This window comes from Sceloporus occidentalis, unplaced genomic scaffold (genome assembly GCF_023333645.1).
Source record: "Sceloporus occidentalis isolate IW3139 unplaced genomic scaffold, rSceOcc1.0.p SCAF_2, whole genome shotgun sequence".
Lineage (NCBI taxonomy): Eukaryota > Metazoa > Chordata > Lepidosauria > Squamata > Phrynosomatidae > Sceloporus > Sceloporus occidentalis.
In genome coordinates, this window is record NW_028316982.1 from 122,800,580 (window position 1) to 122,822,491 (window position 21,912).

A 21,912-nucleotide genomic window follows, 5' to 3' on the forward strand; every position below is an offset into this window, starting at 1 on the left:
TGCCATCTGCCGGCCTGAGAGGGAGTTCACCAGGCAGGTCCAGCTCCATCAGGGCTAGCCTGGAAGAAGGAAGAGCCCTCCCTCCAATCCATCTGCCTTGGTCCAGGCCTCAGAGGGAGAGAAGAACCACTGGACCTGATCCCCTTTGCCTCCACCATTCCCTTCTCCTTTTGTGTCGTGTCTTTTTAGATTGTAAGCCTGAGGGCAGGGAACCGTCTAACTAAATGATTGTATGTACAGTGCTGTGTAAATTTACAGCTCTTTATTAATAAAGGTTTATAATAATAATAATAATAATAATAATCCCCAACCTTCTCCCAGCATAAAAACATAGTCAAGTCCTAAAAAGAGATTAAACCAAAAAAATAAAAATTAAAAACATTAATGTACAAATACACTAAAATGAGATTTAAAAAAATTCAGGTGGAGTCCAGGTAAGGTAAAGGATAAAAGATGGAGGATACAGGAAGAGAGGGGGGAGGCAGATCAGTGAGGGTGTTCTAGTCTGGAAAAGTCTAGAGAAAAAATGGTGATGGTTATAAAGAAAATGAGAAAATAAAATAAAAGTCACCTGATGTGGGGAAAGGAGTTAAAGTTAAGAACAAAGTTACCCCTGGGGTTTTCTCATTCACAGGGAGCATGTGTTGATGGCACTGCCGGCTCCCAAAATGGACTGACAATCAACATATCCCAGGTCTCATGTCCCAGGGTCACACAGTATATATACATCCAGCTCTCTTCTAGGCCTGCATTCTCTGAAGATGCCAGCCACAGATGCTTGTGAAACATTAGGAATTAACTCTTCTAGAACATGGCCACATAGCCCGAAAAACCCACAAAAAAACTATGGATGCCGGCAATGAAAGCCTTCGACTTCATAGTGAAGTGATCATGATCATCTCATTCTTCATAATACAGTGTCATTTTGCACATACAATGAAGCTTGTGAATTTATTTCTGTATTATAGGTGCGTTACAGACCACCTGAAAGCGGCGGTCTGCCGGCGCTGCTGGTTGCCGCGTCCAGGAACAACAGCGGCCAAATCGCACAGTTCCCGGACACGGCAAAAAGAAGCCTGAAAATGGCGCTCCTTTTTGCACCCCGGAAGTGGCACCACAAGGCGCTAGTCACGCACTCGCGGCGTCACTTCCAGGGCGCGACGTCTGGACGCTGCATGTCTGCGACGTCAAGATGGCGGCGCCCATGTGGAAGGGCGCTGCCATTTTGTACGCGCTCCATGTGTACTAGGGTTAGGGGCGTCAGGAAGTCTGTAACGGGCCATAGTTGGTGTCAAGGTTAGGTCGGTGATGCATATATTTCAGATATTTTATTTTGCTTTCTTCAGTATCTTATAATGCACTTGCATGTTTTGTTTTGTTTTTGAAGTGGTACTGTGGGATGTCATATTGCACTGGGAAGGAGCAGACCATTTGTTTTGTCAGTCTTTTGTCATATAATTGCAAGACCGTGTGATGTCATAGTTTAGGTGTTAGACTGGGATTGGAAGAGCCAAATTTTAGTCTAGACACACAGATACACACACTATGTGACCTTGAGTCAATCATGCTCTTTCAGCTAGATCTGCCTCATAGGGTTGTTGTAATGGTAAAGTGAAGAGGAGGTGAGCCATAGGTACCACTTTGAGTATAATGAAAAACATATGACACCTTAAACAAAGTGTGAACACACTCTTGGAGAATATATATTTAGAAGCAAGGCGCATAACATAAAACTCATGTACTCCAAAGCAGAAATAGATACTGAGAATGAACATGTATAGTATTAGGATATGTGTAGGCATTATCAGTGATACAGAAATAATCGGGTTTGACACCACTTTAACTGCCATGGTTCAATGCTGTGAAATTCTGGGATTTGTAGTTTTGTGAGATATTTAGCCTTCTCTGTCGGAGAGCTCTGGTGTCCCAAAAAACTACAAATCCCAGTCCCTCCACAATCATCATCTTTCCCATCCTGAGAGTAGGCAGAGGGACATAGGCCTGTTACAGACTGCCAAAATAAAGCTGCTTCGGGTCTCTTTGGAGGTATGCTGTTTAAATGATGCATGCATCCTAAGAATCCGGAAGCTGCACCAAAGCTGCACTCCAGTGCTTAGGAATGGAGTGTGGCTTTGGCGTGACCTCCGGACTCTTAGGACCCATGCATCATTTAAATAGCATACCTCCAAAGAGACCCGAAGCAGCTTTATTTTGGCAGTCTGTAACAGGCCATAGACTGCAGATTTAGGGTGGGGTAGCTTCCAGACATGGGCACTGAATCGAGGCCTTGCCTGAAAGCCTACATATGTTCAGCCATTATCATTTGTGGCCATTGAAAACCTGAATGCAAGCTAGTCCAAAGCAGAAAGAAAGAACCTAGTTGTCATTGTTTTGTTTGTTTGCTGCATTGTGCCCATATTTCATATTTATACTGCATGCGTATTTATATTATATTTATAAAATATTGTAAAGGTAGTAGAATTGGGATTGGGGGAATTTTATAACGAACGCAAGGCAAAGGATAGAGTACACATTTGAAGTTAAAATGTTCTAGAAAGCTTAGTACAAGAAAGAATCCACCTTTTATATCTTGCATGTGTTAGTTGTAAAATGATGGGATGAAACAGAACGGTCTTTTTGCTGTGGAAGAGTTGCGAATGCTGAGCTGCTTTGTACGGCAAATGACATTTCTTTGCCGTCGATATTTCAAGGGAGCAATTTTTACCCGTGCTGGGTGAAGCAGAGCAGGGAAGCACAAAAACGGAACGATTCTGGGAGTGTGTTCTGCAATGCTTGGAGCCCACTGGCAAAGGCAGACTTTGACTGTCACTTTAAAAAAAAAATGACCTGCTTGTTGGAGGAGGGGCAGTTCCCTGAGAAAAATCAGGTGCATGTCTGTAGCAATGATGTCATCTTTCTAAGTAGACCTGCTTGAGAGAGAGAGGGATGCAGAGGAGGGAAGGAAGGAAGGATTTCCTAATTGCAGATATCCAGCTGGGAGGAGGACACAGCCCAGGCAGCTTGTAAGTACTGGAAAAATATCACTGGAGTCATTTGCTGTCCTCCGGAAAGCATTTTTGTGTGAAGGTGATGCAGCCAACATGGTTCGTCACTGAAAATTCTGAAAGAGATACAGATATGTGTTTTTTAAATGTGCAATATCCTACGTTTAGAGGTAACATTTCAGAGATTTCTTCCCAATGACAGTTAAAAGGCGGGGGGGGGGGGAGTATGCTGCGTGGCTTATAGAGAAATTCTGCCTGATTCTGTCTATCCTGTAACATTGACAAGTGATGTTATGTAGCCGGGTATGTGATAAGAAAGATTCTTAATCCCAAGATGCTCTTTTGCCGAATCTTTCTTCTTAATTCTTGACATGCAGATGTAATTAATGCATGCAAGATAGACAAGAACAGCTAAAGTTGAGAACCAATCTAATGCTGTGGTGTGTGTGTGTGTAAATACAACCTGGAACCCTGTTTGGGATCTGGATGTAATTGTTGGACTGTGAAGAAATAAGGAATAAAGCTAGAACTAGAAATTGGCAGATAAAAAGAGTTCGTTAATATGCTAGTAACTCGTAATGAATTCCATTGTGGTTTGCTAAAAGCACTCTACTTGCTATTCCTGTGCTTCTCCTTGTGGAATAAGTAGGCCTTAGCAGACACTTTTGGCAATAAAATGTACAAGATGATCAATTATTTTTTTGCTAGGAGGCATAGAATTATAATGTAAGGTCAACATTAATCTAGTACAGAATCTAGAAAGAAGGTAGTAGTAACACGTGGCTACGCGGGATATTTGTTCACTCTGCTACTTGTAAGTTTCAGGAGGAAGTGAAATGTTTACTTTGAAAGATTAGTGTAGCTTGTGGGTGGGAATGGAATCCATAACTGGGGAGATACAGGCAATTTATTGGCTATTTCACAATGGTGGTTTTGTGGGAAATACACACACACACACACACTCTCTCTCTCTATATATATATATATATGCCTGTTTGGTGTCAGTAGTATCTCCCAATTATGAAGCAGTGTGTGTTAGTAAGCCTTTTAATGTTGAGAACTCTCACGAGGCTAATAATAGTAATGCCATGATGAGAAAGGTTACCAGAAGCAATAAAATATAAGTAAAAAACAGGCAGCAAAAATCAGCTGAGTTGTGTACCTGTGTAAGCAACTGTTAATTGTGAAGGTAACAACTGGACAGACACTTATATATAAGGAGGCAGCAGGTGATCAGTCCTGATCATCTCACCCCTTGGTTAGAAGATTTCAACTATGGGTTTTTACTTCATTATTTTTATGTTTATTTGACACACAGCAAGTAATGAAATAAAAAAATATGACTGTCTAGGTTCAGTGTTTTATGACAAGGACACAACACCTAACCTTGGGTTACCCTGTTCCATTCCTAATGGAACACCAAAGGAGCTGGGGAATATCACATTTGGGGTTATTATCTGTAGGGAATAAATCTGATTGTGCAGATAGGAACTGTGTAGGAACATTGAGACATGAGAACCAGTCAAGGAGACTAAGGTGATACATACTGGGTACATGTAGAGAAATATACATTATAACAGACTTTATATGATAATACTAGAAGCCTCTGAGCTGATAAAGGAAAACTGAATTCGCTGGTTTTAAAGCAAAACGTAGATATAGTAAGCATAGCAGAAACCTGATGGAATAAAGAGAGCTTGTATCTGGTGATGACTTGAAAGGTCTGTGATAGGTACAAACTCAACGAAGGACAGGGAAGGACATGCTACTGGTGGTGTCACACTTTAGGTTGAAGGGAGCATAGAGTCAAACTAAAAATCTCAAATGAAGAAGGCTCTTGCACCAAATTTCAGTGGGTAACAGTGCCAATGCAGTAATGTCAAATTGGGTACATATTGTTGCCTGCTTGACCAAAATGCTCAGGGTGACCTTGAAATGGAGAACGAAAATGAAAGAAGCATTCAAAACAGAAGCTGTTGTCGCAAAGGGTTACCTTAGTTACCCTTACATGATCTGGGTGAAATGTGTATTCAGGCTACAACAAAGAGGTAGACAATCACCAAAATATCTGTTTATAGTAGAACTGGTTGTCCTGGCACTAACCAGAAGAACTTTATCCAAAATAGTGCCAAGGATACAGTGCAGGATGTATGGCGGAACTGATTGAAAACAATGACTATGGTGCTGTCACATTTAGTATGCAAGTGGGCACATGCCAAAGTCTTATACAGCCACATTAATGTCACAAAAGGAAAACTCTAAAATGAGGGGAGTGGTAAAGAGGAACTTGAAAGAGTAAGTCAAGGTGACTGAATCCCTTCAGAATGTTTAGAAGTTATTCAAGAACTACTATAATAAAAGCTTAGCTAGTATGTGTGCAATTACAAAATGCTTGAGGAGCAAGCGGTGTCATCTGAAGGCAGAAAGGCTACCTTTAGAAAACTGAACTCTTGCAGAAATGAAAACCAAAGGAACAGAAACAATGGTAAACAAATTCAAGCAGATATTAAGGGATGCAGAAAGAATTTGGTGACATGTTGTTAGTAACATTAAAATCAACATTTAAAAATGTATATATCAAAAGCTGAAGACCATTTGGGGAGATGGTTGTTCTGTTGAACAGAAAGAGAATGAAATATGTACTAAAGCAGGATAAAGAGACTGCAGATATGTTGAATGAATTCAGTGCATCTGTCTTCATAACAAAAGATACATCCTAAGCAGGAAGGAAGGAAGCCTTACTAGTAGAAACAAATGTTGGTAAGAAGAAATGAAGAACCCAAATATAAAATTGCTGGTTTTTCAACAATTTGAGTTTTGCCCAAATCATTAGCCTTTGTCAGAGACCTGGCAGGTGTCTAGTGTGACAACATTTTAGAAAACAGGGATCCAGGGAGATGCAGGAAATTATAGGGCACTTAAATTAATATCTATCTCAGGTGAATTAGCAAAAAGCATTGATAAAAACAGTTATCAAGGACTTAAAGAGGCAAGTCTTTTTGAGCAAAAGCCAGCATGACTTCTGAAAAAGACAATATTTTGTCTCATTAAGCTTTTACAGTTCTTGGAGAGTGTTGACAGATATATAGACAGAGATGATACAGTAAACATTGTGAATTTGGGATTTTGAAAAGCTTTTGACATACTATATATACTCATGTATAAGTCTATAAATTTTAGTCGAAACGTGACCCCAAAAAAACCTGGGTTGACTTATCCACGAGTGAATGTAAAAAGTGTACTTTAACTATTATTTTAAAAAATAAAGGAGCCATCTCCTTTCTGTGCGTAGTGCGACAAAAGGTGAGCGCTTAGTCCATTCTGGGAGCACCTAAAAGAAGCACTGCTCCCCCCCCCCCCAAACTCTCTCATCCAGCCAGCCTTTAGGGTGAAAACGAACAGTTATAAAATCATAGAGTTGGAAGAGACCACAAGGGCCATCCAGTCCAACCCCCTGCCATGCAGGAACTCACAATCAAAGTATCCCTGACAGATGGTCATCCAGCCTCTAGTTAAAGACCTCTAAAGAAGGAGACTGAACTACACTCTGAGAAAGTGTGTTCCACTCTTGAACAGCCCTTACTGTCAGGAAGTTCCTCCTAATGTTGAGGTGGAATCTCTTTTCCTGCAGCTTGCATCCATTGTTCCGTGTTCTAGTCTCTGGAGCAGCAGAAAACAAGCTTGTTCCATCCTCAATGTGACACCCTTTCAGATACTTTAACAGTGCTATCATATCACTTCTTAACCATCTCTTCTCCAGGATAAACATACCCAGCTCCCTAAGCCTTTCCCCATAAGACATGGTTCCCAGACCCTTCACCATTTTGGTGGCCCTCCTTAGGGCATTTCATTTTTTCTTACATTTCTCCCTCTTGAAGTTCATTTTGTTAGTTTTCGCCCAGTTTTCTAATCTATTAAGGTTGTTTTGAATTTTGATCCTTTCCTCTGAGGTATTAGCTACAACTTCTAATTTAGTGTCATCTGCAAATTTGATAAGCTTGCTCTCTATTCCTTCAGTTATGCCTGCTGGAATTTTGTAAGTTATTTGGCATCATTTTCCTTTGCTTCATTTTTAGATCATTTGTTACATGCCCCTATGTTTTACCCTTGACCTATCCACAGGTCATATCCAAATACACAATTTTGGCCCCAAAATCAGACCTCAACTTATACATGAGGTCAACTTACAGTCACTCAGCCAAGACTTCTGAGGAAACTTATCAGTTATAGGAGAAGAGGAGAAGCCCTGTTAGGGATTAGTACTGGAAACAGAGAAAAAATAGTTCTCATAATAGAGGGAGCTAAGAATAGAGATCTGGCACAGCTCTTTATTTATCATCCTTAACTTCAGAAGCTATTGTTGAGGATGTTTTTTTAAAGGATTGTAATTATTTCTATTTTGAAGTTTAATCCAGAAATGATGTGGACAGAGAAATATGGTGACCTCAGTAGAGTGAATCAATTGATGATTGAGGTTGTGCTTCCATTCAGGAATCAAAGTTGTAGTTTGGGGTGCTTCTAGATGCACTGTCTGTGAAAGTCCAAGTGGAAATACTAACCAATTCTATACCTCCTGCACTGATTACCAATTCAAAATATTGATTTTGACCATTACAGTTTTTAGCCACACTTTGGGAACATTTGGCACAGAAGCAGCTTGCCCAGATTCACCATCCATCCTCTAGTCAGGCAAGGAAAAACTCTTCCCAAATCAGCAGATGACCAGTGGGAAGGCTGTATGTAAACTTTAAATGATTTGAGTCAAGGTTATTTGAAGAGATACCACAGTTGTTTTCAGTCTACCATATGTTGATATCATTTCCTCTACCACTGGACTGCCACTAAGATCTGTCAGGTTGGTGCATGCTACAGTTGATGCTTCCTTGGTGATGGTCTCTGTTCTATGGAATCCCCTTTCCTAGTATGTAGCTAACTCCATCTATTGCTGCTTTTAAGAGGTGTTTTTAAAAGCTATTTGTTATCTTTGGGCCTGAGCAGATTTACCACCAGCCAAGCCCATGGTATCCTGCCCTTGGCTCTGACCTGGGTCAGTCCTGGGCTGGTAATGTGATGGGCAAGTGTTTAAATGTATGCATGTCACTGTGCCCCTTACCTGCTGCCTCCATTACATCTTCCCTGAAAGTCCCTGTCATGGCCTGTAAGGGTGAAAATGGGGTGCCTGGCTACACCCCACATGGTCAGGTGCTCCCATTTGACATTGCAGACTATAACAGGGGCCTTCAGGGAAAACACAGTGGCAGTGGAAGATAAGGGCCATGCAGTGTTCTAGCTGTCGCCAGCAGACAGCTGTTCTTTTTGCCCCACCCTAAGGCTCCTTTGAGCTAGTATCGGTTTGGGACCACCACATCAACAACTGGACTGGACAATCCCAGCCTGGGGCTATTGGCCTGCATTGTCTGTACAGGACAATGCAAGGCCATTGTAAACATGATTCTTTCGCCAGTATATACAGACCCTTTGTATTTTTAAAATAAATTTTATTGGTTAAAATCTCAAAACAATCTAATCATCAATCACTTATCAATTAAAACATCACACATAACATAAAACTTGCAGTTACATAAATTACAATACTTGAGGTTGTAGATATTTCGTCCTGCTATATCTTGCGAGTTCTCTTGTACTTTTCTCCATTCTTCTTTTCTCTTCTCTCCTTCTTGGTATCTTCTCCTTACATAACTCAACCTTCCATAATCCTTCTCCTCCCCATCTACCAAATTTCCATTCACCATTTTCCATTCTTCTTACACTCTAACATTTTCCTCTATCCTCTCTCTTACAGAGCCTATGTATTTTTAATTACCAGATTAAGCTTTAACTATATCAAGTTAAAATTTATTTTAAATTGATTTGTTTTATGGAACTTCATTCTTTTATTTATTACGATCAACTGATCAAACATCAACAAACAGCAATCACATATTTTATGGAATTGAATGCTGTAAGCTGCCTTGAGAAGCCTGCAGTCCTGAAATACATCTAAAAATGCATTAAATATATGACAGCCACTGTCTGTGTTTTTCCGTCACTCCACCTCCCATCATTCAGATACACATATATATCCTACAACATTATATTAATAACCATTAAACGTTAGCCATAGCTATTAAACATAAACATAAACTAAAATCAACCAATTCATGACAGTCTCAATGAGATTCTGACATTAACCAGGAAAGAGATATTGGCCTGTTACAGACTGCCAAAATAAAGCTGCTTCGGGTCTCTTTGGAGGTATGCTATTTAAATGATGCATGCATCCTAAGAGGCCGGAAGCTGCACCAAAGCTGCACTCCAGTGCTTAGGAATGGAGTGTGTCTTTGGCGTGACCTCCGGACTCTTAGGACCCATGCATCATTTAAAGAGCATACCTCCAAAGAGACCCCAAGCAGCTTTATTTTGGCAGTCTGTAACAGGCCGTTGAGAATATAGTTCAGTAAAAACATTGACCCAGTCTCTGTTTGTTGTGAAAATGTCTAATTCTGTGTTTGTTTTTGATAACTGCCTTTGAGGTGATCTCAACTCATGGTGACTCTGAAATATTCAAGACCTCCTGTTCTCATCTTCTCTGCTCAAGTCCTGCAGGTTCAGAGCCATGGCCTCCTTGATTCAGTTTATTCATCTGGAATGTGGTCTTTCACTCTTTATGCTGCCCTCCATCTTCCTAGCATTATTGTTTTTTTCTAGTGAGTCTTGTCTTCTCAAGATGTGGCCAAAGTACTACAGCCTCACTTTGGACATTTGGCTTCCAGGGAGAGTTCAAGCTTGATTTTTTTCAAGTAACCATTTGTTTGTCTTTTTGGCCATCTACAGTATCAGCACTTGTCTCCAGCACCGCATCTCAAATGATTTCATTTTATTTCTGTCATCTTTCTTCACTGTCCAGCTCTCACATCTGTACTTGGTGATGGAGAATACAGTGGCTTGGGCAATTCTGACTTTAGTGCTCAGTTGTATGCCTTCATAATTTAGGATCCTGTCTAGCGCTTTCATAGCTACCCTTCCCATTCCTAGTCTTCTTATTTCTTGACTGCAGTTTCCATTCTGTTCCGTGCTTCATCCAATGTATAGGAAATATTTAACCATTTCAGATTCTTCGTAATTTAAGATGAATTTATGTAAATATTCTGTGGTCATTATTTTTGTTTCCTTTGTGTTCAACATTAAGCCTGCTTTTGCACTTTCTTCTTTAACTTTCCTTGGTAATTGTTCAGTATCTAGGAAGTTTTTTGCTAGTAGTATGGTGACATATGCATATATCAGATTGTTGGTGTTCCTTCTATCTTCACGCCACCTTATTCTGAGGCTAAAGTTGCTCTTCCTATAATACTTTCTGCATACAGGTTGAACAGGTAGGATGACAAATGTATCCTTGCCTGACCCCTTTGCCAATTGTGAACCATTCTTTTTTCCTCCATATCCTGTTCTAGCAATAGCCTCTTGTTTATGTACAGACTTGTTAACAGGACTATCAAATGTATTGGCATTCTTGATCTATGCAGTCAAAGGCTTTGCTATACACTATAAAATATATGCTGATTTTTTTTAATCCCTTGGTGTGCTCCATTATCCATCATATGTTTGCCTTTTTTATGTTGTTCTTAGTGCTTCTTCCTTTCCTGAACCCTTCATGCACCTTTGGAATTTCTCTCTTGATACGTGATTGGAATCTCTGTAGCAGAATTTTGAGCATAACTTTGTTTGTGTGGGAAATTAATGCAATGATCCTCTAATTACTGCACTCTTTAGTGTCTCTTTTTTGTGGGTGGGAATGTAATTGTTTCCAATCTGTTGGCCACTATTTTGTTTTCCATATTTGTTGACAGGTTTTAATTAGCACTAGAGTTGATTCTGTCTCTGTGAATTGCAGCACTTCAATTTAGAATATCATCTGTTCCTGGTAATTTATTCTCCCCAATTTTTCTGAGTGCAGCTTCGACCTTGCCAAATTTGGGGTTCATCTTGATATGATTCTTTATTCCACATGTCTTCAATTGTTAGTGTCTCTTTTATATAGTTCTTCGGTGTATTACTTCCATCATTATTTTATTTCATCTTGATCATATAGTATGGTCTGATTAAAGTGCATCCCTATCCTTGGTTTGAATTTCCCTTTGAATTCACAGATCTCTTGGAAGAAGTCTCTCATTCTCCTTTGTTTGGTTGTTGTCTTCTTTTTCTCTGCTTTTCTCGTTATTCTTGCTCACTAATCATTGAACGGTTGCATTCATGATTCTGGTTCTGTTCCTATCTCCCGTCTCTAATTCTATGTTAGGCATCATTAAGAAGGAGATTGAAAATAAAATTACCAATAACATAATGCTATAGTACTGAGTTTGGAACATATAAATTCTCTTAAAAATTAAGCATTTGTGAGCTCAAACCAATTGATTTATTGCGTTAGGTTTAGTGATGCAAAGTTTTAATATGCTATGTTTACCATTACATTTAATTGTGAGTTCAAACATATAGTTTTGTTTTGTTAGCACTGGTTGAGCAAGTTTTTAATTTGTTGCATTATCAAATTAACACATTTATTATTTTGCATTAGTTGTTCATTCTCATATTTCTAAAGGCTGTGCTGGTTGAAGTTTGTATGAAAAAGAAAAGCTTAGGCCTGTTACAGACTGCCAAAATAAAGCTGCTTCTGGTCTCTTTGGAGGTATGCTATTTAAATGATGCATGGGTCCTAAGAGTCCGGAGGTTGCGCCAAAGCCACACTCCATTCCTAAGCACTGGAGTGCAGCTTTGGTGCAGCTTCCGGATTCTTAGGGTGCATGCATCATTTAAACAGCATACCTCCAAAGAGATCCGAAGCAGCTTTATTTTGGCAGTTTGTAACAGGCCTTAGATTGCTAAGAATTCCTGTGCTGGGTGATCTGCGGAAATGGCCTACAGTAAATTAAGGCTATAATCCTGGGAGTAAATCTCATCTCAATAGGACTGGTTTCTGACTGTAAATCAGATATGCATATGAGTGTGCTACATCTTAGACATGTAGAGAGATGGCTCGGGCCTTCTATACCTGTAGAACTATGAATAACACTATATTGCCACCAGGTCTGACAATTTTTAAAAACAATGAAAGGGCAGCAAGTTATTTTCCAGTAAAAAGACAGAAATGTTTTAATATCCTTAGAATATAATATCAGTAATACTATGATGCATTGTTGGTAGAAGTGTAAAAAGACTGGAGATCTTTGGTCAGAAATACATTTGGCTATCAAAAAGGTCTTGAAAACTAAGATAAATAAAGACCCAAGTTTGTTTTTGTTAATTATGGTAGAAGATGAGAAGTTGGAGAGAAAAAATGGGAAATTGCTATTTTATTTAATTTACACAGCTAGAATATTGTTAGCAACCTCATGGGGAAAAAAACAAATACCTTGTATTGATTATTGGGTGTTAAAGGTATATGATTTTATGGAAATGGACATGTTGACCTGTTATATAAATAGAAAATGATTTCGAACAAGATTGGAAACCTTGGATAAATTATCTAAAAGAAGAAAAAGGAACTTAGGTTGGTATAATTTTTATATAAATCCAATTCACTGAAAAAAGAATTTATTATGAAAGTTAAATATAGTTAAGAATGCAATATGTGGTTAGAAAAGAAGATTGGAAAGAAAAGGTCTTAGTTTACCAGGCATTTACATGTAGAGTAAGGAAATTAATAAAAATATAGAAAGGTTAAAAATTAAGTTGTATAAATATGTGGAAATGGATGAGGAGGAAGGAAGTAACAACACTGTAAATATGTACAAAAGAAAAGTATCAATTGGGGTAAAATCAATTAAAAATTATACACACACACACACACACATTGTATATACTCAAGTATAAGTCGAAAAAATTATGCCCCAAAATGAACTCCAAAATCCTGGGTAGACTTATGGAAGGGTCAATGAGTTAATGCTAATAAATTTTGTGAAAGAAGAAGTGCCCACCTTTCTCTGTAGCCTTTTAATGGCTCCCTGTTTGAACCCCCAGCGCCACTCTCCTCTCTCCCTCTGTGTGTGTGTGTTTCCCAGGCTCTCAGCCTTCTTGCCGAGCCAGACCTAACAAGCTGCTGCTAAGGAAAGGGACACACAGAAAGTATGCCCAGGCTTGTACCCCGTTTTGCCTGGAAGTCCTGGGGGTGAGAAGTAGAGAGAGAGAAAGGTTTGTCCTCCATTTCTGCTAACTATGAGCCTTGGAGTCCTAGGGGTGAAAAGCAGAGAGAGAAAGGCCTGTCCTCCATTTCTGCAAGCTATGAGCCTTGGGAGTCCTGGGGGTGACAAGCAGAGAGACAGTGGGGTCTGTCCTCCTTTTCGCAAGCCATGTGCCTTGGAGATGCTTTTGGTAAGGGGAAGAGGGAGAGAGTGTGTGTGTGTGTGTGCGCGCGCACATGCACACTGAGGTTTGTTTCTCCTTTTCCATGCTGAGACTGATGCTTGGGAGAGGTCCAGAGAGTGAGATATAGGGAGGGAAGTGGTGCTTTGTTTCCCCCACCCCCTTTAGATCTTTTGTAACATCCTCCAGTGTTTGCCCCTCGACTTATCCACGGGTCATATCAAAATCCATGATTTTAGATCCAAAAACTGCCCTCGACTTATACATGAGGTCGACTTATACATGAGTATATACGGTATATAAAATCAGTAAAACCATGGCTTGGGTTTGTTCAGAGAAAAACAAGTATTTCTAAACATGGCACAGATTTTTATTTTTAAAGAGAAGTGCCCGTAATGACGTGTGGTGTGTGTGTGTGTTTCGACTATACAGCATTCATGCCAATTTTCTATGATTGGTCAAGGTGGGGTCTGAAAATTACAACCAAAGAAGTCTTTAACAATGAGAGAGAGTCTCTGTCTTGAAATGAGGAGAAAAGAGGGTACAGGAAGAATCTAACAGCACCTTTGATACTAATTAATCTTACTATGAACCTTTGTGGATATCTGACCACTTCTTTATATGCACTGAGGGAAAGATGCTAAACTCACAGGACTAAAGAAAAGCCTTGGATTGCATAGACCATGAAAAGCTATGCTTGCACTTAGAGGGAGTGCCACAACATCTGGTTGTCCAGATGCACAATAGATACTCTGGAGCAGAGGCAGCTGTCAGAACAGAATATGGAAAAACAGAATGGTTTCCAGTTGGCCAAGGGGTCAGGCAAGGCTTTGTACTATCACCCTATTTATTTAATCTATGTACAGAAAATATTGTACACAGAGTGGGCTTGGATTCAGAGGTAGGAGAAGTGAAGATAAAGGAAAGGAACATTAACAACCTTAGATATGCGGATGACACAATACTACTAGCAGAAACAAGGAAAGACCAGGAGCAATTATTGAAGAATGTTGAGGAGGAAAGTGCCAAGGTTGGACTAATGCTAAACATAAACAAATAATGATAATGACCATAGAAAATCTACCTCCACTGCCACCACCGCATCTGCTCCTACACCCCTGAACCCAGGTTCCTAAATTTTGTAACTTCCTTCTCCACACTGAAAATAAGAGACAAGATATAAATGTTTGTTCACCACCATCCACCCTCACGCTTGGGGTCAGACTTACCACCATTTCGTGGTGTGCACACCTGAAGGAATGTGGTGATTTTTGCATAATGTTCAAATGCGCCTTTATGTGTTGAAGGATTATCATGGGGAAGATATCAGAAAGCAGAGGGAACAAGGGGGGGAAAACAGGGGGGAAAGTGTCCCAGCAAAACACCGGTCTTTAAGAAAATGCCATGATCCGAGTAGCTTGTTTTCATTGTCCTTTGTGGAAGAAATGCCTCAACCCCCCCTTGCACCCCTTCTTATCAGGAGGGGAAGAGATTGAGATGGGAGAAGGAGAGTGGGAAAGAAAGAGTTGGCAGGCAAACAAAATGTCTGGCAGCCCTCCTCAGTTATGATGTTAGTAGTTGAGAGTTTGGAAGAAAAGGATGGCACCTGCCAGCCCTGGGACGACTGACTACAGTTTCCAGGGGATCCAGCATTCTGGCAACTTTTGTCACAATCCTAGGCAATTACCTGTATGGTCAATTGTGGAAAGCGGGGGGGGGGGGGGGAGTCTATCTGTCTCTAAGATCTGCTGTTGCTCAGCTGTTCAGACTGCCCCCACCCACCTACCCAACCACAGTGGAGCAGCCACACGACAGGAGCCAAGGCAAAGGCAGGCTGGTTGGGCCTCCATTTTGCCGTTCAGTTTGCTTCAGCCACAAACTGGTGGGAAGACACCACAGAAAAGTTGTCTTTTCCTCCAGTGTCTCTGAGGAAGGTATACTTGATGTTAATGGTTCAGGGTTCAGGTATTATTATTATTAGGCTTTTAAATCATAAATTAAGTCTTGGGGTCTGCAAGCAACCCGCCTTGAATTCCCTTCTGGGAGAAAAACAAGATGTAAATTCTTGAAATAAATAAATAAAATACAAAGATAATGAAATCAGGTACCTGGTGGTAAAGAAAAGTTTTAAGAACCACTGGTCTAGGGGCACATCAGAGATCCCAGAGGCCACTACCCTTCCTGGCCATATGGGGACTGGAGACAAAGGGCAGTAAAAGACATGCAATAAAATTTCAGATCCATTAGCATAAGCAAAGTAACTAACAATGAGATTCAGGCAAACTCTATCCTCTGCCCTATTAGGAGGAGAACATTTAGTTTCTCAAGTTCTTGTACTGTTACATCTGGAAAAAATGTTTAGTTGCTATACAGATAGAATGGGCCGATTGTAGTCCATGTGAAGGTTTTAACTTCCTTGGAGGCAGAAATCTCAACCTCCATTAGTTCCTTCTTGTTAGGGCTTTGCCTGTTGCCACTAAATTCAGTATCTTCAAGTATCACCTTTATTGCTGTTAATGGATTTGAAATGTTATTGTTTGCTTTTTACTACCTATTGCCCTTTGGCTTGGCCATGTATTGGTCTCCACATGGCAAAGAAGGGGAGTGGCCCCTGCTTGCATTGATACCCTTCCAGACCATCTTAACTAACAATAGAAATAACATCTCAGAGTGGAACTGTACCCTTAAAATGCTGGTAAGAGAGAGGGACAGAAAACTTTCTCAATGAATATTTACCGTATTTTCCGGCATATAAGACGACCCCAAACCTTTCCAGTTAAAATATAGAGTTTGGGATATACTCGCCTTACAAGACTACCCCTCTTCCAATGCACACCAAATAATTTTTTTTAAAAAACATCAGATTTGATTTCAATATGGTAATTTTAATTCAAAGGCTTATGATATGCAGATATTTAGCAGGAAAACTTATTGTATACAAAGCCTACTTGGATTGGTCAGCTCTCCCTGTCTGCCCAGCCCTCCCTGTAAGATGTTCAATTCCTTATTAATGTAAGTCTATATGGTTGCCTCTTAATGATGTTTCCTAAGATGAGTCATAGAATCTTAAAGTTGGAAGGGACTGCAAGGGCATCCAAGTCAACCTCCTACCATGCAGGAATACACAACCAAGACACTCCTGAAAGATGTACATCCAACATCTGTTTAAAGATCTTCAAAGGAGAGAGTCCAGTACCTTCCAAAGCAGTCTATTCCACTGTCAAACAGTTCTTACAGCAAAGAAATTTTTCCCAGTGTTTAGGTGGCAATATGATGTGAGATGTTTAATGCCTTACATATAACTCAAAATATTATAAGACTGTGCCCAGAATATAAGAAGTTAATGTTCCTTCTCAAAGAGAGTATACATATGGTAGGATCTTGTTATCCACTGAGGTTTGGTTTCAGGACCTTCTGTGGATAGCAAAATTTGTGGATGCTCAAGTCCCATTAAATAGAATGGCCTAGTAAAATGTAAATATAAATGCTATTTAGTCCTGCTCAAAATGGAGAACATTTTGAAATTCCTCCTGCATAGATTGCTGAAAAGTAGGACATGTCCTGGGAAAGGAGCACATCTTGTCATTCTGATGAGCAGGGGGCACCTGCCTTTGGGGCCTAAAATCCTGACACCCACCCTGAAACACGCCCTAACTGCTTCAGCATCTTGATCACTCCCCCCAATCCCATTCCTAGGCTCACATTTTTGTTCTTTTCCATTCTTTGTTGTTCTTCTGCTTTAATAATCCAGATTCTTGAAAGTTCCCTTTCTCTTGTTTCTTTCTATCTCCTTCTTTCTCTCCTCTTATCTAGCTTTCAGATTAGCCTGCCTAATAAGTGATGCATTTTCCCTGGTACCAATACATCAACTCCAAGCAGCAGGCCTACATGTTTTACTGAACAGAAAGGAGGGAAAGAAACCCACTCTAATGAATTCTAACAACCAAATTTGCTAAAACATATTTTTACCTTCAGCATCAATTGGAGAATCCAGTGAGTTTGGGAAAGTAGAATTAACTAATAGTTCATTCCTGGTTCTTCACCCTCCTGCCTTTGGAAGACAGTAGCCAGAGAGTGGTTTGATGTTTATGTTGAATGGTGAAGCTCTTCTACATTGGATCCAATGACTGAACAAATCATATTCATCCATCATATAATAATATCCGAACTGTGATATGACTTGGGCACTTCAGTAGCATTCAGTGAATGTACAAACTGACTCTAGGTCCAGGACATGGCACATACCAGCAGATATAGAAGAGCTGATTGAGAAAGTGCCTTCATTTATAGAATAAAACTAAAGAGCAACAAACAATAATTCCTTTCACGATAATCAAACAAACAGCAATTCATTGGTATACTTACATTGTATTTGAAAGACAAGGGCTTTCAGTTTTTCAAACTAGTAGGGATGCTGATGTTTTGATGGTTTAAATAGCCCTAGCTGTCCTAGCAGGAGATGAAAGTGAACTGCTTTGTTTTTATGCCATAGTATCAAGCAAGACAAATTTACGCAGTGTGTGGATATAAAATAAAACTTAATTAAAATGATACATAGGTGGTAATTAACGCCACACAGATTGTCTAAAATGTATGGAAACAAAAACGGGAAATGCTGGAAATGTATGGAACATACAGGAACATTTTATCATATGTGGTGGATGTGTGCAAAGGTTAAAAAATATTGGAAAGATATACATAATATGATCCAAAAATATATAAACAAGAGTATCCCCTAAAACTGGAACTATATTTATTAAACATGGTTGTAAATGAAAATGCCAGAAAGATCTTACAACCACTATTGTATATGATAACAACTGCTAGAATAATGTTAGTAAAGTACTGAAGAAGAAATTATATGCCTTGTATTGATAAATGGTTGAAAAAGTCGCTAGATATAATAGAAATGGACAAAATTTCTATTGTAAACAAAGATGGTCTAGATGAGAGTTAATAGGAGAAGACTTTTAAGCATAAAATATAATTTATGTAAGAAATATTATTGATAAATATAATGGAGAGGATAGTTACGATAGAGTTTTGTGATAAGGAAGCAGAAAAAGACTTAGGAATATGCACAGTTTCTTGCACCAAACAAAACAGTATTTTGAATATGAGACATAAAGTGCTAATGAGAAAATATTAGAGGAATATGTGAAATATTGGCTGTAAATACGTGTAGCAACGATTAAACAGAGTACGGGGGGGACGAGGGAAAGTAAAGAATACTGAGACATTATATGGGAAGCATTGTTAAAAAACAAGAAAGAAATTTGTGAGGCATAAATATTTTGAGCATGTAGATAAACCATGAAGATAGTTATCTTATGAATTGAGAAAGATTGAGAAAAGAGGGCGATTTTAAAGATACTTAATTGGAAAAATATAGGTTCAGGTAGAGGAAGATTTTCTATAAATGCTCTCTGTCTCTTGTGAATATTATGTTTTACCAGGAAACATGGATAAATATTTGAACAATCAAATTTTATTAAAGATTACAGACACCCAGAGATCTAGTTGTAATCCTGTAATGGTGAGGGGAAAAAATATTTGTCCTGCACATTTTCCAGTCCCTGCCAAGGAAAAACATCCCCATTACATGGCTGCCACCTCACAGTCCATGCTTCATCATGGGGATGATGTTCTCATGGCAAGGAATGCTGTTGGCTTTGCACCACACATAGCATTTTGTGATAAGGACAAAAAGTTAATTTGGGTCTCATCAGATTGGAGAACATTTTTCACATTTGCTGTGTTTCCCCACAGGCCTTTTTGCAAATTCCAAAGGACTTTTATGTAAGTGTGCTTCAGCACTGGCTTTTTTCTCACTACTCTTCTTTAAAGCCCAGCTTTGTGCAGCATCTGACAGACAGTTATCCCATGAACAGAATTTTACTGGGCAGCCTTTTCCAGACAGAGGTATGGTTAAGCCATAATTTCTCTGTTTCATAATAATGGGCAATAGTGCTCCATGGGATGTTTACAGTTTGATTTTTTTAAGCAACTTTCATGAATGTCAAACAACAACTTATTTAAGCATAATGTTGAAGAAGGGAAAATTGGCCATTGGACAGTAATTACTGAGATTATCCTGATTCAGAGACAGCTTCTTCAGGAGGTGATGTGTAATTGCTTTCCTCAAGGTAATTAGAACTGTCCTCCTCTTCTGTTGTCTTCTGTAGTCAGTAGGTCTCTCTCTGTCCACTGAGATACAATAAGCCACGGTGATGAAGGTCCATGCGAGCAGGTGGAACGTTGCTTGACTCCTTGTGAACATTACATAACTTTACTGGATTAGGAAGCATATTCTGTATATATTATAGGGAGAAAGAGATCAAATCAGAATTGACAGAAGCCATTTAATGACCTTGGTGGATCTGCATAACTATTACCTAGATAGGGAGGAAATGGAAATAATTAAAGAGTTCCCATACCTTGGGTCAAACATTGATCAGAATGGAGACTGCAGTCAAGAAATCAGAAGAAGACTAGGAATGGCAAGGGCATCTGTGAAGGAACTAGATAAGATCCTAAAATGTAAAGATAAACAACTGAGCACTAAAGTTGGAATCATCCAAACCATTGTATTCCCCAGCAACACGTATGGATGTGTGCGCTGGACAGTGGAGAAAGCAGATAGAAAGAAAATCAACTCATTTGAAATGTGGGGCTGGAGAGGAGTGCTGATGGTACTGTGGACAACTAAAAAGACAAACAAATGGGTTCTAAAAGAGATCAAGCTGGAACACTCCCTGGAGACCAAGATGGCAAAACTAAGAATGTCATACTTTGACCATATCATGAGAAGGTATGAATCATTTGAAAAGACGATCATGTTATGAAAGGTAGAGGGCAGCAGAATTAAAACAGACCACATGTCAGATGGATAGACTTGGCAGTCATGGATCTTCATCTGCAGAGCAGTGGAGGACAAGGGAGTCTTGGAGATGCCTCATCCACAGAGTCGCCATGAGTTGGGGTCAATTTGAAGGTAGTTAACAGTAGCAAACACAAAGAGGGAATGGACAGAAAGAAAGAAAAGGGGCTGGCAACCAGAACAAGAGAATAAGCTGTAAGTGGACATTTAAATATAGTTCATGTTAGTTCATACTAATCTTTTCTTCTTTGAACTGATGACTCCCGTTCTGTTAGTCAATGAAGTTTTTGTTTTCATTTTGTGTCTGCCATCTCAGTGCTACAGCTAGTTGGAATTGAGTGTTCTGTTTTGGAATGGGAATGTTCCTTCTTATACTAATGGATGTACCAAGTTGGTTTTTTCCTCTTGTCTTGAGGAAGACCAGTTGTGGAGTAGGAACTACAGTGTCCCATTTGCCCTAGGACAGTCCTTGTTAATGATAGAAGCCAGTGTTGTATGGTTTCTTTTTCTGTCCAGTCCCAGGGCAACTTTCAGGTAAAGGTGCATGTTTTTCTTCCTGATGATTTCATAACTCTAAATCACTTCAGAATCAGGGAGCAGATTGGACTCTACCAGAGGCAAGAGAGTATTTAAGAGGAATTGTTATAGTTAGTTGGGTATCTCTTTATCTTGAAGAGTCTCAAGATTTTAAACGAACATTTGCCAGGACAACAGAAAACTCACTAAACATGATCAGTAATCTTTCTGGATTAGTCAGTCTGTTGCGTGGATTAGTCTGCAGTGTTCGAGCCATCTTAGTGTGATGGTTTGAGTATTAGACTACAGCTCTGGAAACCAGGATTCCATTCCCTTCTTGGCCATGAAACCCACTGTGTGACTTTGGCAAGTCTCACATTCTCAGCCTCCGGGGAAGGAAATGACAAACTTCCTCTGAAAAAATCTTGCCAAGAAAATCCCATGATAGGTTTGCCTTAGAGTCGCCATAAATTGAAAGTGACCTGAAGGCAAACAGCAACAAAGAATGGATTAGTATGATGGGACTTTCACCACAATGTAGATTCTGAAGCCCTACCAGTCAAACATTTAACTAGTTAACCCTAGGTTAATAAGAGCCACCTACAGTGTTATTTTATGTAGAGCTTAATGTTTTAGGTTTCCTTTGGAAGGTTTTTTTTTTTTACCCTATTTGGGTACTTTTGCCATCAAAATTTCCCTGCTATATTTATATCTCTACTATTTGATCAATAAAAGGTTTTTCCCTTCCACTCTGTGCACTTTCACATGCAAGCAAAGTGGTGGTGAACTGATCTCACTGCCAGTCTGTCTGTCTCGTGTCCATCTGTGGTTTACCTTTGTGTGGATGGATTAGACCTGAGCTATCATCAGTGCCATTCTAAGCCAAATTGTTAGGAAGAGTTGGAAGACGAACTACATGGGGATTTGGACTGTGTGAGAGTCCATGTGTAAACTAACAGTCCAATCCTTGACATGTCTACTGAGAAGGAAGTCCAGTTAAATTCCCAGGTAAATACCTGTACGGCTGTAGCCTGAAACTTTAAAATGAGTGGATAAAGAATGTTACAACCTCACTTCTGAATTCCCACCTCTTAGGGTTTCTCTGCCTCATTTCTGACTCTGTGAATGGTTGTAGAATTTCTAAAACTGCTACAG

The 21,912-nt window shown here is 39.5% G+C and overlaps 1 protein-coding gene across 3 annotated transcripts in view; it reads left to right on the forward strand.

Annotated features, from left to right (window-relative positions):
• USP54 (ubiquitin specific peptidase 54) overlaps positions 1-21,912 on the forward strand; it is a 115,342-nt gene that overhangs the window by 20,260 nt on the left and 73,170 nt on the right. The window contains exon 1 of one of the 3 annotated variants that reach the window (XM_089510807.1): positions 2,936-3,023. The exons of the other annotated variants lie outside the window; for them this stretch is intronic. The gene's annotated coding sequence lies outside the window, so the exon portion shown is untranslated. Of the gene's footprint in view, positions 1-2,935; positions 3,024-21,912 lie in introns of those variants that run through there. 3 annotated transcript variants of the gene reach the window in all.